We start from the raw sequence: 14,417 nt of genomic DNA, 5'->3' as shown, positions 1-14,417 counted from the left end.
GGTGTAGAGGATGGTGGAAGGGTCCAGACCCCATGTACGGCCAGAAAGGAGCTTAAGGAGGCGGAGGCGGGAGCGTGCCTTGGCTTGGATCGTCCGGAGATGTGGGTTCCAGGAGAGGCGACGGTCGAGGGTGACACCAAGGTACTTGAGAGTAGGTGTGAGGGTGATGGGACGGCCATAAATAGTAAGATAGAAATCAAGGAGACGGAAGGAACGAGTGGTTTTGCCTACAATGATCGCCTGGGTCTTGGAAGGATTGACCTTGAGCAACCACTGGTTACACCAAGTGGTGAACCGGTCAAGATAGGATTGGAGAAGGTGCTGGGAGCGTTGCAGGGTGGGAGCGAGGGCAAGGAAGGCAGTGTCATCGGCGTACTGGAGAAGGTGTAGGGGAGGTGCAGGTGGAGGCATGTCTGCCGTGTAAAGGAGGTAGAGAAGAGGGGAAAGGACGGAACCTTGGGGCACACCGGCGGAGGGGTAGAAGGTGTAGGAATCAGTGTTGTGGATGGTGACATAGGAAGGACGGTGGGAAAGGAAGGAAGCGACCAGACGGACATAGTTGAGAGGAAGAGCAAAGGTTTGGAGCTTGAAAAGGAGACCGGAATGCCACACACGGTCATATGCGCGTTCGAGGTCGAGGGAAAGGAAGATGGCGGAACGACGGGAATTGAGTTGTTCGGAGAGGAGGTGAGTGAGGTGAAGGAGGAGGTCATCGGCTGAGAAGGACGGCCGAAAGCCACATTGGGTAGGGGGGAGGAGGCGGTGTTGGTGAAGGTGCTTGTGTAGGCGGCGGGTAAGAATGGATTCCAGGACCTTGCTGAAGACCGAGGTAAGGCTGATGGGACGGTAGGAGGAGACAGCGGAAGGCGGTTTGTCGGGCTTGAGGAACATCAGGATCCGGGAGGTTTTCCACAGGTCGGGGTAGTAGCCGGTGGACAGGACCACATTGTAGAGCCTGGCCAATGTGGAGAGGAAGGAGGCAGGAGCTTCACGGAGGTGACGGTAAGTAACACGATCGTGACCGGGAGCAGTGTTGCGTTTAGGGCGAAGTGTAGCAATGATATCTTGAGTGGTGATTGGGGTATTTAGTTCTGTGTGTGTGATGTTGTCCAAGTACTGGAAGCCAGGAGCAAGCGGGGGGACAGAGGTATCAGTTCGATCACGGACATCAGGAAAGAGGGAATAATCGAACTGGGGATCGTCAGGGATGGTAAGGATATCGGAGAGGTAGGAGGCGAAATGGTTGGCCTTACTAAGGGCATCAGGGAAGGGGTGGTCATCATGAAGGAGAGGGTAGTAGGGAGAGGGTTTAGATCCGGTAAGGCGGCGGAAGGCTGACCAGTACTTGGACGAGTTGATAGGTAAGGTGGCATTAAGACGGGTGCATGTCTGTCGCCAGTCCCGGCGTTTCTTTGCCGTGAGTAAGTTCCTGATGTGTCGCTGTAGTTGCCGGTGGCGTCGTAGTGTGTCCTGGTCACGTGTGTGAAGGAAGGCACGGTAGAGCCGGCGGGATTCACGCAGGAGAAGGACGGCCTGTGGGGGTAAGGTGGGGCGGTGCGGATGGATGGCAATGGTAGGGACGTGGGCCTCCACGGCCTCAGACAAGGTCTGCTGGAGAAAGGAGGCAGCACGGGTAACGTCATCAGGTTGGTGGTAGGTGAGGGGGTGGCTATCGACCTGGAGAGCAAGGGAGTCCCGGTAGGCATTCCAGTTGGCACGGGAGTAGTCATGGACATATTTCGGGGGAGGGTCATGGCGCGGGTCGGGACGGGGGCGACGACCGTCTGATACAGTGAGGAGGACAGGGAGATGGTCACTGCCAATGGGATCAAGGACGTCCACCGCTATGCGGCCAAGCAGGGTGGGGGAGGCTAGGACGACATCGGGAGTGGTATTGGATTCAGGGCGGGTGTGTTGGGGAATTGGAAGGACGTCGCCTTGGAGGGTGGCAAGGAACCGATGCCACCGCCGTAACTGGGCGGCAGAACGACTATGGATGTTAAGGTCGGCGGCGATCACGTAGGAGGAGAAGGTACGGTCGATGTGGGAAAGGAAGTCGAAAGGAATAGGTGCAGCGGGGCGGACATAGATGGTGGCACAGGTAAGGGTAAGGCCGGGGAAGAAGAGACTAAGGATCAAGTGTTCTGTGGGGTCAGGAAGGAGGGGTTGGAGCCGGACAGGGATCTGGCGGTGGTGGCCAATGGCAACTCCGCCACGCGCTATCTGGAGTGGATTGTCAGACCGGTGAAGGAGGTAGGGCGAGGTGTGGACGGTGTGGTGGGGCTGAAGAAAGGTTTCGTTCAGAAGGAAGGCATCCACACGGTGGGTCGTAAGGGTATGCATAAGGAGGTGCTTGTTGGTGGGAAGGGAGCGGATGTTATTGAACAGGATACGGTGCTGTCGTGCCATAATGGGAATTTAAACGAGGGTGTCGAGACGGGAGAAGGTGAAATGGGCCTGGTTGTGGGAATAGGTGGCGTAGGTGTTGAGGTGGAACACGGAACGGGCAGCGAGGGAAATCTGGTGGAGGGTGTGGGGACGCTGAAAGGGATGGACGTTCTGGAGCACTATTGTGACGAACCTGATGATGTCCTCTGCGGTGGGGGGAGGACGGAGGGAATTGCCAGGAGGGGTGGGGTCATCCAAAGGGCGGAGAGGAACAGTGAGTTCAGGAGCGGATGGAGGAGGTCGAGCCTTGCATTTCTGGGAGTAGGTAGGGTGTTGGAGGTTGCAGGTATTGCAGGAGGGAGGAGACTGAAGGTTGGGGCACTGCCGGAGGAAGTGCGCTTGCTTACAATGCGGGCAGACTGGGGCCTCGCGGCACTCTGATGTTGGGTGTGCGTTATAACGCAGACACCTCTGGCAGCGAATGGATTGCGGTGGGGAGCGGGAGGGGTCAACCTTATACCGGCGGTGGAAGAGGAGGGCACCCTCCTTAAGGAGATGGTCGATGGAGGGAGCGTGTTCGGAGAAAACTCGCATAAGGCGAGTGGGGCCCGCAGAGTTGAAAATGCGGCGAACAGCTCGCACCTCCAGGTACGGGTGGGCCTTCAACTCCGCCAGCACCTCTTCCTCCGTGATCGTCGGGCTAAGCCGAGTGATCACGGCGGTGAGGGTCGGCGGGCGACGTGGGGGTTGGGGTTGACGGGGGGAGGAAGGGGAAGGAGCAGGGGCAAGGGAGGCATTAGGTCCAAATCGGGTGAGAGGAATTCGGGAGAGGATGTCGGAGTGTAGGGTAGGGCTTGGGGAGGTGATCAAGACAGAGTCCCTACGGGGGGTAAGAAGGGAGATGGGGGCTGCAGGGAAGTATTGGCGGAGGAGCAAGGTCAGGTTGCGGGCCTCCAGGAGAGAGGGATCAGGACGGGAGAGGAGATACTTGTAGGAGGGGGAGTTAGAAGAGGAAGTAGAGGGGGCTGGAGGGGAGACATCCATGGCATCTAGGGGTGGGGGAGGGGGAAGATGCTGGGACTTCTTGGGTGCAGAGGAGGCGGGGGTGCCACTGGGACGCTTAACAGCGGGGACAGGATGGGAGGAGGTGTGGGGCACAGGAGTGACGGGGAGATGACGGGAAGCGGCAGGTCCCGGTGTCGGTGCTGGTGCTGGTGCTGCTGTTGGTGCTGCTGTTGGTGCTGCTGCTGGTTGTGGCGCTGCTGCAGGTGGTGGTGCTGGCGCCGGCGATGGTGCGGCATGGGTCGTAGCCCGACGAGACACAACCCTGGCAGGGGCCGCATGAGTGGTGTGGGGGAGTGGGGGAAAGGGGTCGTGTGTGGAGGCTTGGGGAGAAGGAGCAGGGGATGGGGCGACAAAGGGAGCTGGGGTGGGAAGGGTGAGGAGGGGCGGGATATAGTAGGACGGGGGCGACTGAGCACACCAAGTAAGAGTAGTGGCAGCGAGGGAGGGCGTCGTATAGACGATGGCGGTGGTAGTGGCGGTGGTGGTGGGGGTGGTCATGATGGCAGTAAGGAAAACTGGAAACACAGAAAAGAAGAATGGGGACAGACAAGGGACAAAGTCAGGAACAGATTACAGATGACAGATGAGAGACGTCGAGGAGCGAAAGGATGAAGGCAAAGACGAAGACGAGAATAGCGACGACAACGAAAGCAGGAGAGGAAGACGAAGCACTGGGTCCTGGCGGCGGCGGCGGCGGCGGCGGCGGCGGGGGCCGGAAGCTGCGGCGGCGGCGGCGGCGGCGGCGGCGGCGGGGGCCGGAAGCTGCGGCGGCGGCGGCGGCGGCGGCGGCTGGGTCCGGAAGCTGCGGCTGGGTCCGGCGACGACTGCTACTGCAAAACTGGCGGCACTGGAAACTGCTGCTGCTGCTGCTGCTGCTGCTGCTGCTGGCGGTTCCGGAACTGCGACTGCGACTGCGACTGCGACTGCGACTGCGACTGCGACTTCTGCGAAGCCCTAACACTTCGATACGTAGCAGTACTCTGCAAGGTATCGAAGGGCGGAACTCTTCCGAGGTCCGCCGAAGAATATGCCGTACCGCTTTGGCAAATGCTTTATCAGCGCCATTCGCCTTAATCACATCTGAGAGTAATTCTTAATAAAACGCCTCTCGCTAATTGTTCGCCATCACAGATACTGTTTGCTATACGGCCATGACGCGCAACTGATTTCCAAAATTCGTCTTCCTCCTGTAAGGATGAAACTCACGACTCCAGGTTTACTAGACCAGTGCTCTACCACTGAGCTAAAGAGGCGCGGCCTAGCGGAACTTTTGCGTACTTCGCCGCACGGTCGTCTGAATCATCAGACTTCAGCTGACAACACTTCATATTTTTGACTAATATTAGCAGCTATGGCGACCCATTACTGCTTGGCTACACATCTGACACATAGCCGATGTTCTCTCCAAACAAAACCACCTGCACTTCAGAACAAGACTTTCACATGTCTACAAAATCACCTTCACCTTCAGTTTTCTTGTGACTGATTGAGACGTAGGCAAATTTTAAAGTTGCTCTTTCCATTACATCACGTTAATCAGAAAATCGGTAATTTACATCTGCAGCGGAGAAAAATTCCGTTCCGCCCAGGGTAGGGCTCGAACCCACGACCCTATGATTAAGAGTCTCATGCTCTACCGACTGAGCTAGCCGTGCTGCCTCGTTGGGTACCTCCTGGGTAGCAGATCACACAGTACTCGTTTGGGTTGGTTGGTCCCATACAGAATCTCTCCATGCTGCCTAATGTTTTCCTAACGACACTCGTCACGTACTTCACTTTTATTTCATAATCATTTCTGAGAGGTAAAGGAATTGCATGACAATCTGCAGAGCTAGCGGCGTCAAAATTAACACACATACTTGACGTGACTCAAAAGCCGAACGAGTTACTTTCCGACGTTGTTTTAGATGTGCAAGTGCCAGTCAAACCTCGCGGTGAGGGCACTCTGCCGACCATTTCGCTAGTTAAAACCGGTCTTCTTGTGTGTGTTTCAAGCTCAAGACCATCTCCAAGCACAAAATGGTCAACAGCAACATTCAGACGGTTTCGTACTGCACAATTGCTACATTAAAACGGTATGTTTGTTTCTCAGAACTGGAAAAACACGACCGCGACAGGATTCGAACCTGCAATCTTCGGATCCGAAGTCCGACGCCTTATCCATTAGGCCACACGGTCACTGACGACCAAGTATAACTTATATACGATTCATCTCGAAACTCTCACACCCCCTGAGGAATTGTGTTTTCGTTCCACACAGCCGCTGCCCCTTACTCTTTCCCACCCATTCGTTACATTCAACCTCTTACGAGACCGACCAAACATAGACAGGAAAACAAGACCACACACTTTGCGCAATCGAAATCGATGGCAGGGTGTCCCTCGCCGCATTTGCTACGATGGCTATTTGCTAATTCTGCAGAAGCGGCGGCGGCGACGACGACGACGACGACGACGACGACGACGACGACGACGACGACGACCGCGAGAGGCTCAGCGATTTGTGAGAAATATATCTATAAAATGTAATTCACACTGCCTTGTCCCACCTTATGCCGTACCGCTTTGGCAAATGCTTTATCAGCGCCATTCGCCTTAATCACATTTGAGAGTAATTCTTAGTAAAACTCCTCACGCTAATTGTTCGCCATCACAGATACTGTTTGCTATACGGCCATGACGCGCAACTGATTTCCAAAATTCGTCTTCTTCCTGTGAGGATGGAATTCACGACTCCTGGTTTACTAGACCAGTGCTCTACCACTGAGCTAAAGAGGCGCGGCCTAGCGGAACTTTTGCTTACTTTGTCCGTACGGTCGTCTGAATCTTCAGACTTCAGCTGACAACACTTCATATTTTTCACTAATATTTGCAGCTATGGCGACCCATTACTGCTTGGATACACATCTGACACGTAGCCGATGTTCTCTCCAAACAAAACCACCTGCACTTCAGAACATGACTTTCACATGTCTACAAAATCACCTTCACCTTCAAATACAGTTTTCTTGCGACTGATTGAGTCGTAGGCAAATTTTAAAGTTGCTATTTCCATTACATCACGTTAATCAGAAAATCGGTAATTTACATCTGCAGCGGAGAAAAATTCCGTTCCGCCCAGGGTAGGGCTCGAACCCACAACCCTATGATTAAGAGTCTCATGCTCTACCGACTGAGCTAGCCGTGCTGCCTCGTTGGGTACCTGCTGGGTAGCAGATCACACAGTACTCGTTTGGGTTGGTTGGTCGCATACAGAATCTCTCCATGCTGCCTAATGTTTTCCTAACGTCACACTCGTCACGTACTTCACTTTTATTTCATAATCATTTCTGAGAGGTAAAGGAATTGCATGACAATCTGCAGAGCTAGCGGCGTCAAAATTAACACACATACTTGACGTGACTCAAAAGCCGAACGAGTTACTTTCCGACGTTGTTTTAGATGTGCAAGTGCCAGTCAAACCTCGCGGTGAGGGCACTCTGCCGACCATTTCGCTAGTTAACACCGGTCTTCTTGTGTGTGTTTCAAGCTCAAGACCATCTCCAAGCACAAAATGGTCAACAGCAACATTCAGATGGTTTCGTACTGCACAATTGCTACATTAAAACGGTATGTTTGTTTCTCAGAACTGGAGAAACACGACCGTGACAGGATTCGAACCTGCAATCTTCGGATCCGATGTCCGACGCCTTATCCATTAGGCCACACGGTCACTGACGACCAAGTATAACTTATATACGATTCATCTCGAAACGCTCACACCCCCTGAGGAATTGTGTTTTCGTTCCACACAGCCGCTGCCCCTTACTCTTTCCCACCCATTCGTTACATTCAACCTCTTACGAGACCGACCAAACATAGACAGGAAAACAAGACCACACACTTTGCGCAATCGGAATCGATGGCAGGGTGTCCCTCGCCGCATTTGCTACGATGGCCATTTGCTAATTCTGCAGAAGCGGCGGCGGCGGCGACGACGACGACGACGACGACGACGACGACGACCGCGAGAGGCTCAGAGATTTGTGAGAAATACATCTATAAAATGTAATTCAGAATGCCTCGTCCCACCTTATGCCGTACCTTTTTTTTTTTTTTTTCCTTTATTGTGATTTTAATACCTGTGACAAACAGGTAGGCCGGCAGCGGACCAAGTATGCCGCTCTTCGGCCTCAGAGTATACACAGAACAGAGATGAGTGAGATATAAAAACAATCAAGACGGCGGGGTACAAACAGTAGACAAAACAGAGTTAAAACGGAGTCGGTCACGTGCGTAGCACAATGGATAAAAGCGGAGAAACACGGTGCACAAACGCAGATGGCAGATGGCCACACGTGAACCAGCGGAGCACAAACGACGAAACACAAACACACTGCAGGAGAGTCGAGGCACAAACACATGCGATGGTCTTCGGCGTAGGACGATGAAAGTAACTGATGGAAGACAGCAGAGTCGTGGCCTGCCAAGGGGAAAAGGTGTGGGGAAGAGGAGAGAGAGGGGGAGGGGAAGATGCCAGTGGAGGAGAGGGATGGAGGAGAAGGGGGAGGGTAGGGGGAGTGGAAGCCCAAGGAGAAAGGGGAGGGGAGGGAGGGAGAGAAGGGAGAGAGGGTGCCCACAGGAAAAGGAGAGGAGAGGGAAGGTAAGGCTCAAAGTTGGTAGGAGGGGTAGATGGAGGGGAGGAGGGCATCATCAGGGAGGGGGAGTTGACGGAAGCCACCGAGGGAGAGGGTGTGGAGGGTGTAAAGATGGAGAGCAGGTGGGATATAGGAATGCAGGCGCGGCAGCGGGTTGGGGTGGGAGAGGATGGGAGAGACAAGAGGGTGTGGAGGATCAAGCTTGCGGGAGGTGTAGAGGATCCGTAACCGTTCGAGGAAAAGGAGGAGGTGCGGGAAGGGAATCAGGTCATAGAGGATCCGCGTGGGGGAAGGGAGACGGATGCGATAGGCGAGGCGGAGCGCATGGCGTTCTAGGATCTGAATGGACTTGTAGAAGGTAGGAGGGGCAGAGATCCAGGCGGGATGAGCATAGCAAAGGATAGGACGGATGAGGGACTTGTAGGTGTAGAGGATGGTGGAAGGGTCCAGACCCCATGTACGGCCAGAAAGGAGCTTAAGGAGGCGGAGGCGGGAGCGTGCCTTGGCTTGGATCGTCCGGAGATGTGGGTTCCAGGAGAGGCGACGGTCGAGGGTGACACCAAGGTACTTGAGAGTAGGTGTGAGGGTGATGGGACGGCCATAAATAGTAAGATAGAAATCAAGGAGACGGAAGGAACGAGTGGTTTTGCCTACAATGATCGCCTGGGTCTTGGAAGGATTGACCTTGAGCAACCACTGGTTACACCAAGTGGTGAACCGGTCAAGATAGGATTGGAGAAGGTGCTGGGAGCGTTGCAGGGTGGGAGCGAGGGCAAGGAAGGCAGTGTCATCGGCGTACTGGAGAAGGTGTAGGGGAGGTGCAGGTGGAGGCATGTCTGCCGTGTAAAGGAGGTAGAGAAGAGGGGAAAGGACGGAACCTTGGGGCACACCGGCGGAGGGGTAGAAGGTGTAGGAATCAGTGTTGTGGATGGTGACATAGGAAGGACGGTGGGAAAGGAAGGAAGCGACCAGACGGACATAGTTGAGAGGAAGAGCAAAGGTTTGGAGCTTGAAAAGGAGACCGGAATGCCACACACGGTCATATGCGCGTTCGAGGTCGAGGGAAAGGAAGATGGCGGAACGACGGGAATTGAGTTGTTCGGAGAGGAGGTGAGTGAGGTGAAGGAGGAGGTCATCGGCTGAGAAGGACGGCCGAAAGCCACATTGGGTAGGGGGGAGGAGGCGGTGTTGGTGAAGGTGCTTGTGTAGGCGGCGGGTAAGAATGGATTCCAGGACCTTGCTGAAGACCGAGGTAAGGCTAATGGGACGGTAGGAGGAGACAGCGGAAGGCGGTTTGTCGGGCTTGAGGAACATCAGGATCCGGGAGGTTTTCCACAGGTCGGGGTAGTTGCCGGTGGACAGGACCACATTGTAGAGCCTGGCCAATGTGGAGAGGAAGGAGGCAGGAGCTTCACGGAGGTGACGGTAAGTAACACGATCGTGACCGGGAGCAGTGTTGCGTTTAGGGCGAAGTGTAGCAATGATATCTTGAGTGGTGATTGGGGTATTTAGTTCTGTGTGTGTGATGTTGTCCAAGTACTGGAAGCCAGGAGCAAGCGGGGGGACAGAGGTATCAGTTCGATCACGGACATCAGGAAAGAGGGAATAATCGAACTGGGGATCGTCAGGGATGGTAAGGATATCGGAGAGGTAGGAGGCGAAATGGTTGGCCTTACTAAGGGCATCAGGGAAGGGGTGGTCATCATGAAGGAGAGGGTAGTAGGGAGAGGGTTTAGATCCGGTAAGGCGGCGGAAGGCTGACCAGTACTTGGACGAGTTGATAGGTAAGGTGGCATTAAGACGGGTGCATGTCTGTCGCCAGTCCCGGCGTTTCTTTGCCGTGAGTAAGTTCCTGATGTGTCGCTGTAGTTGCCGGTGGCGTCGTAGTGTGTCCTGGTCACGTGTGTGAAGGAAGGCACGGTAGAGCCGGCGGGATTCACGCAGGAGAAGGACGGCCTGTTGGGGTAAGGTGGGGCGGTGCGGATGGATGGCAATGGTAGGGACGTGGGCCTCCACGGCCTCAGACAAGGTCTGCTGGAGAAAGGAGGCAGCACGGGTAACGTCATCAGGTTGGTGGTAGGTGAGGGGGTGGCTATCGACCTGGAGAGCAAGGGAGTCCCGGTAGGCATTCCAGTTGGCACGGGAGTAGTCATGGACATATTTCGGGGGAGGGTCATGGCGCGGGTCGGGACGGGGGCGACGACCGTCTGATACAGTGAGGAGGACAGGGAGATGGTCACTGCCAATGGGATCAAGGACGTCCACCGCTATGCGGCCAAGCAGGGTGGGGGAGGCTAGGACGACATCGGGAGTGGTATTGGATTCAGGGCGGGTGTGTTGGGGAATTGGAAGGACGTCGCCTTGGAGGGTGGCAAGGAACCGATGCCACCGCCGTAACTGGGCGGCAGAACGACTATGGATGTTAAGGTCGGCGGCGATCACGTAGGAGGAGAAGGTACGGTCGATGTGGGAAAGGAAGTCGAAAGGAATAGGTGCAGCGGGGCGGACATAGATGGTGGCACAGGTAAGGGTAAGGCCGGGGAAGAAGAGACTAAGGATCAAGTGTTCTGTGGGGTCAGGAAGGAGGGGTTGGAGCCGGACAGGGATCTGGCGGTGGTGGCCAATGGCAACTCCGCCACGCGCTATCTGGAGTGGATTGTCAGACCGGTGAAGGAGGTAGGGCGAGGTGTGGACGGTGTGGTGGGGCTGAAGAAAGGTTTCGTTCAGAAGGAAGGCATCCACACGGTGGGTCGTAAGGGTATGCATAAGGAGGTGCTTGTTGGTGGGAAGGGAGCGGATGTTATTGAACAGGATACGGTGCTGTCGTGCCATAATGGGAATTTAAACGAGGGTGTCGAGACGGGAGAAGGTGAAATGGGCCTGGTTGTGGGAATAGGTGGCGTAGGTGTTGAGGTGGAACACGGAACGGGCAGCGAGGGAAATCTGGTGGAGGGTGTGGGGACGCTGAAAGGGATGGACGTTCTGGAGCACTATTGTGACGAACCTGATGATGTCCTCTGCGGTGGGGGGAGGACGGAGGGAATTGCCAGGAGGGGTGGGGTCATCCAAAGGGCGGAGAGGAACAGTGAGTTCAGGAGCGGATGGAGGAGGTCGAGCCTTGCATTTCTGGGAGTAGGTAGGGTGTTGGAGGTTGCAGGTATTGCAGGAGGGAGGAGACTGAAGGTTGGGGCACTGCCGGAGGAAGTGCGCTTGCTTACAATGCGGGCAGACTGGGGCCTCGCGGCACTCTGATGTTGGGTGTGCGTTATAACGCAGACACCTCTGGCAGCGAATGGATTGCGGTGGGGAGCGGGAGGGGTCAACCTTATACCGGCGGTGGAAGAGGAGGGCACCCTCCTTAAGGAGATGGTCGATGGAGGGAGCGTGTTCGGAGAAAACTCGCATAAGGCGAGTGGGGCCCGCAGAGTTGAAAATGCGGCGAACAGCTCGCACCTCCAGGTACGGGTGGGCCTTCAACTCCGCCAGCACCTCTTCCTCCGTGATCGTCGGGCTAAGCCGAGTGATCACGGCGGTGAGGGTCGGCGGGCGACGTGGGGGTTGGGGTTGACGGGGGGAGGAAGGGGAAGGAGCAGGGGCAAGGGAGGCATTAGGTCCAAATCGGGTGAGAGGAATTCGGGAGAGGATGTCGGAGTGTAGGGTAGGGCTTGGGGAGGTGATCAAGACAGAGTCCCTACGGGGGGTAAGAAGGGAGATGGGGGCTGCAGGGAAGTATTGGCGGAGGAGCAAGGTCAGGTTGCGGGCCTCCAGGAGAGAGGGATCAGGACGGGAGAGGAGATACTTGTAGGAGGGGGAGTTAGAAGAGGAAGTAGAGGGGGCTGGAGGGGAGACATCCATGGCATCTAGGGGTGGGGGAGGGGGAAGATGCTGGGACTTCTTGGGTGCAGAGGAGGCGGGGGTGCCACTGGGACGCTTAACAGCGGGGACAGGATGGGAGGAGGTGTGGGGCACAGGAGTGACGGGGAGATGACGGGAAGCGGCAGGTCCCGGTGTCGGTGCTGGTGCTGGTGCTGCTGTTGGTGCTGCTGTTGGTGCTGCTGCTGGTTGTGGCGCTGCTGCAGGTGGTGGTGCTGGCGCCGCCGATGGTGCGGCATGGGTCGTAGCCCGACGAGACACAACCCTGGCAGGGGCCGCATGAGTGGTGTGGGGGAGTGGGGGAAAGGGGTCGTGTGTGGAGGCTTGGGGAGAAGGAGCAGGGGATGGGGCGACAAAGGGAGCTGGGGTGGGAAGGGTGAGGAGGGGCGGGATATAGGAGGACGGGGGCGACTGAGCACACCAAGTAAGAGTAGTGGCAGCGAGGGAGGGCGTCGTATAGACGATGGCGGTGGTAGTGGCGGTGGTGGTGGGGGTGGTCATGATGGCAGTAAGGAAAACTGGAAACACAGAAAAGAAGAATGGGGACAGACAAGGGACAAAGTCAGGAACAGATTACAGATGACAGATGAGAGACGTCGAGGAGCGAAAGGATGAAGGCAAAGACGAAGACGAGAATAACGACGACAACGAAAGCAGGAGAGGAAGACGAAGCACTGGGTCCTGGCGGCGGCGGCGGCGGCGGCGGCGGCGGGGGCCGGAAGCTGCGGCGGCGGCGGCGGCGGCGGCGGCGGCGGGGGCCGGAAGCTGCGGCGGCGGCGGCGGCGGCGGCGGCTGGGTCCGGAAGCTGCGGCTGGGTCCGGCGACGACTGCTACTGCAAAACTGGCGGCACTGGAAACTGCTGCTGCTGCTGCTGCTGCTGCTGGCGGTTCCGGAACTGCGACTGCGACTGCGACTGCGACTGCGACTGCGACTTCTGCGAAGCCCTAACACTTCGATACGTAGCAGTACTCTGCAAGGTATCGAAGGGCGGAACTCTTCCGAGGTCCGCCGAAGAATGTATGCCGTACCGCTTTGGCAAATGCTTTATCAGCGCCATTCGCCTTAATCACATCTGAGAGTAATTCTTAATAAAACGCCTCTCGCTAATTGTTCGCCATCACAGATACTGTTTGCTATACGGCCATGACGCGCAACTGATTTCCAAAATTCGTCTTCCTCCTGTAAGGATGAAACTCACGACTCCAGGTTTACTAGACCAGTGCTCTACCACTGAGCTAAAGAGGCGCGGCCTAGCGGAACTTTTGCGTACTTCGCCGCACGGTCGTCTGAATCATCAGACTTCAGCTGACAACACTTCATATTTTTGACTAATATTAGCAGCTATGGCGACCCATTACTGCTTGGCTACACATCTGACACATAGCCGATGTTCTCTCCAAACAAAACCACCTGCACTTCAGAACAAGACTTTCACATGTCTACAAAATCACCTTCACCTTCAGTTTTCTTGTGACTGATTGAGACGTAGGCAAATTTTAAAGTTGCTCTTTCCATTACATCACGTTAATCAGAAAATCGGTAATTTACATCTGCAGCGGAGAATAATTCCGTTCCGCCCAGGGTAGGGCTCGAACCCACGACCCTATGATTAAGAGTCTCATGCTCTACCGACTGAGCTAGCCGTGCTGCCTCGTTGGGTACCTCCTGGGTAGCAGATCACACAGTACTCGTTTGGGTTGGTTGGTCCCATACAGAATCTCTCCATGCTGCCTAATGTTTTCCTAACGACACTCGTCACGTACTTCACTTTTATTTCATAATCATTTCTGAGAGGTAAAGGAATTGCATGACAATCTGCAGAGCTAGCGGCGTCAAAATTAACACACATACTTGACGTGACTCAAACCCGAACGAGTTACTTTCCGACGTTGTTTTAGATGTGCAAGTGCCAGTCAAACCTCGCGGTGAGGGCACTCTGCCGACCATTTCGCTAGTTAAAACCGGTCTTCTTGTGTGTGTTTCAAGCTCAAGACCATCTCCAAGCACAAAATGGTCAACAGCAACATTCAGACGGTTCCGTACTGCACAATTGCTACATTAAAACGGTATGTTTGTTTCTCAGAACTGGAAAAACACGACCGTGACAGGATTCGAACCTGCAATCTTCGGATCCGAAGTCCGACGCCTTATCCATTAGGCCACACGGTCACTGACGACCAAGTATAACTTATATACGATTCATCTCGAAACGCTCACACCCCCTGAGGAATTGTGTTTTCGTTCCACACAGCCGCTGCCCCTTACTCTTTCCCACCCATTCGTTACATTCAACCTCTTACGAGACCGACCAAACATAGACAGGAAAACAAGACCACACACTTTGCGCAATCGGAATCGATGGCAGGGTGTCCCTCGCCGCATTTGCTAAGATGGCCATTTGCTAATTCTGCAGAAGCGGCGGCGGCGACGACGACGACGACGACGACGACGAC

General features: G+C 55.3%; 3 non-coding genes across 3 annotated transcripts; all 3 read right to left on the bottom strand.

Annotated features, from left to right (window-relative positions):
- Positions 1-5,558: 5,558 nt before the first annotated feature.
- On the bottom strand, positions 5,559-5,631 carry Trnar-ucg (transfer RNA arginine (anticodon UCG)). Its single transcript has one exon. It is a non-coding gene; the product is annotated as a tRNA-Arg (tRNA).
- A 1,461-nt stretch (positions 5,632-7,092) lies between these two features.
- Trnar-ucg (transfer RNA arginine (anticodon UCG)) lies at positions 7,093-7,165 on the bottom strand. The gene has a single exon. It is a non-coding gene; the product is annotated as a tRNA-Arg (tRNA).
- A 6,895-nt stretch (positions 7,166-14,060) lies between these two features.
- Positions 14,061-14,133, bottom strand: Trnar-ucg (transfer RNA arginine (anticodon UCG)). The gene has a single exon. It is a non-coding gene; the product is annotated as a tRNA-Arg (tRNA).
- Positions 14,134-14,417: the final 284 nt, after the last annotated feature.

This window comes from Schistocerca gregaria, chromosome 3, assembly GCF_023897955.1.
Source record: "Schistocerca gregaria isolate iqSchGreg1 chromosome 3, iqSchGreg1.2, whole genome shotgun sequence".
NCBI classification, from domain to species: Eukaryota; Metazoa; Arthropoda; class Insecta; order Orthoptera; family Acrididae; genus Schistocerca; species Schistocerca gregaria.
The sequence above is the reverse complement of the archived record's forward strand: the minus strand, read 5'-3'. Positions and strand labels throughout refer to the sequence as shown.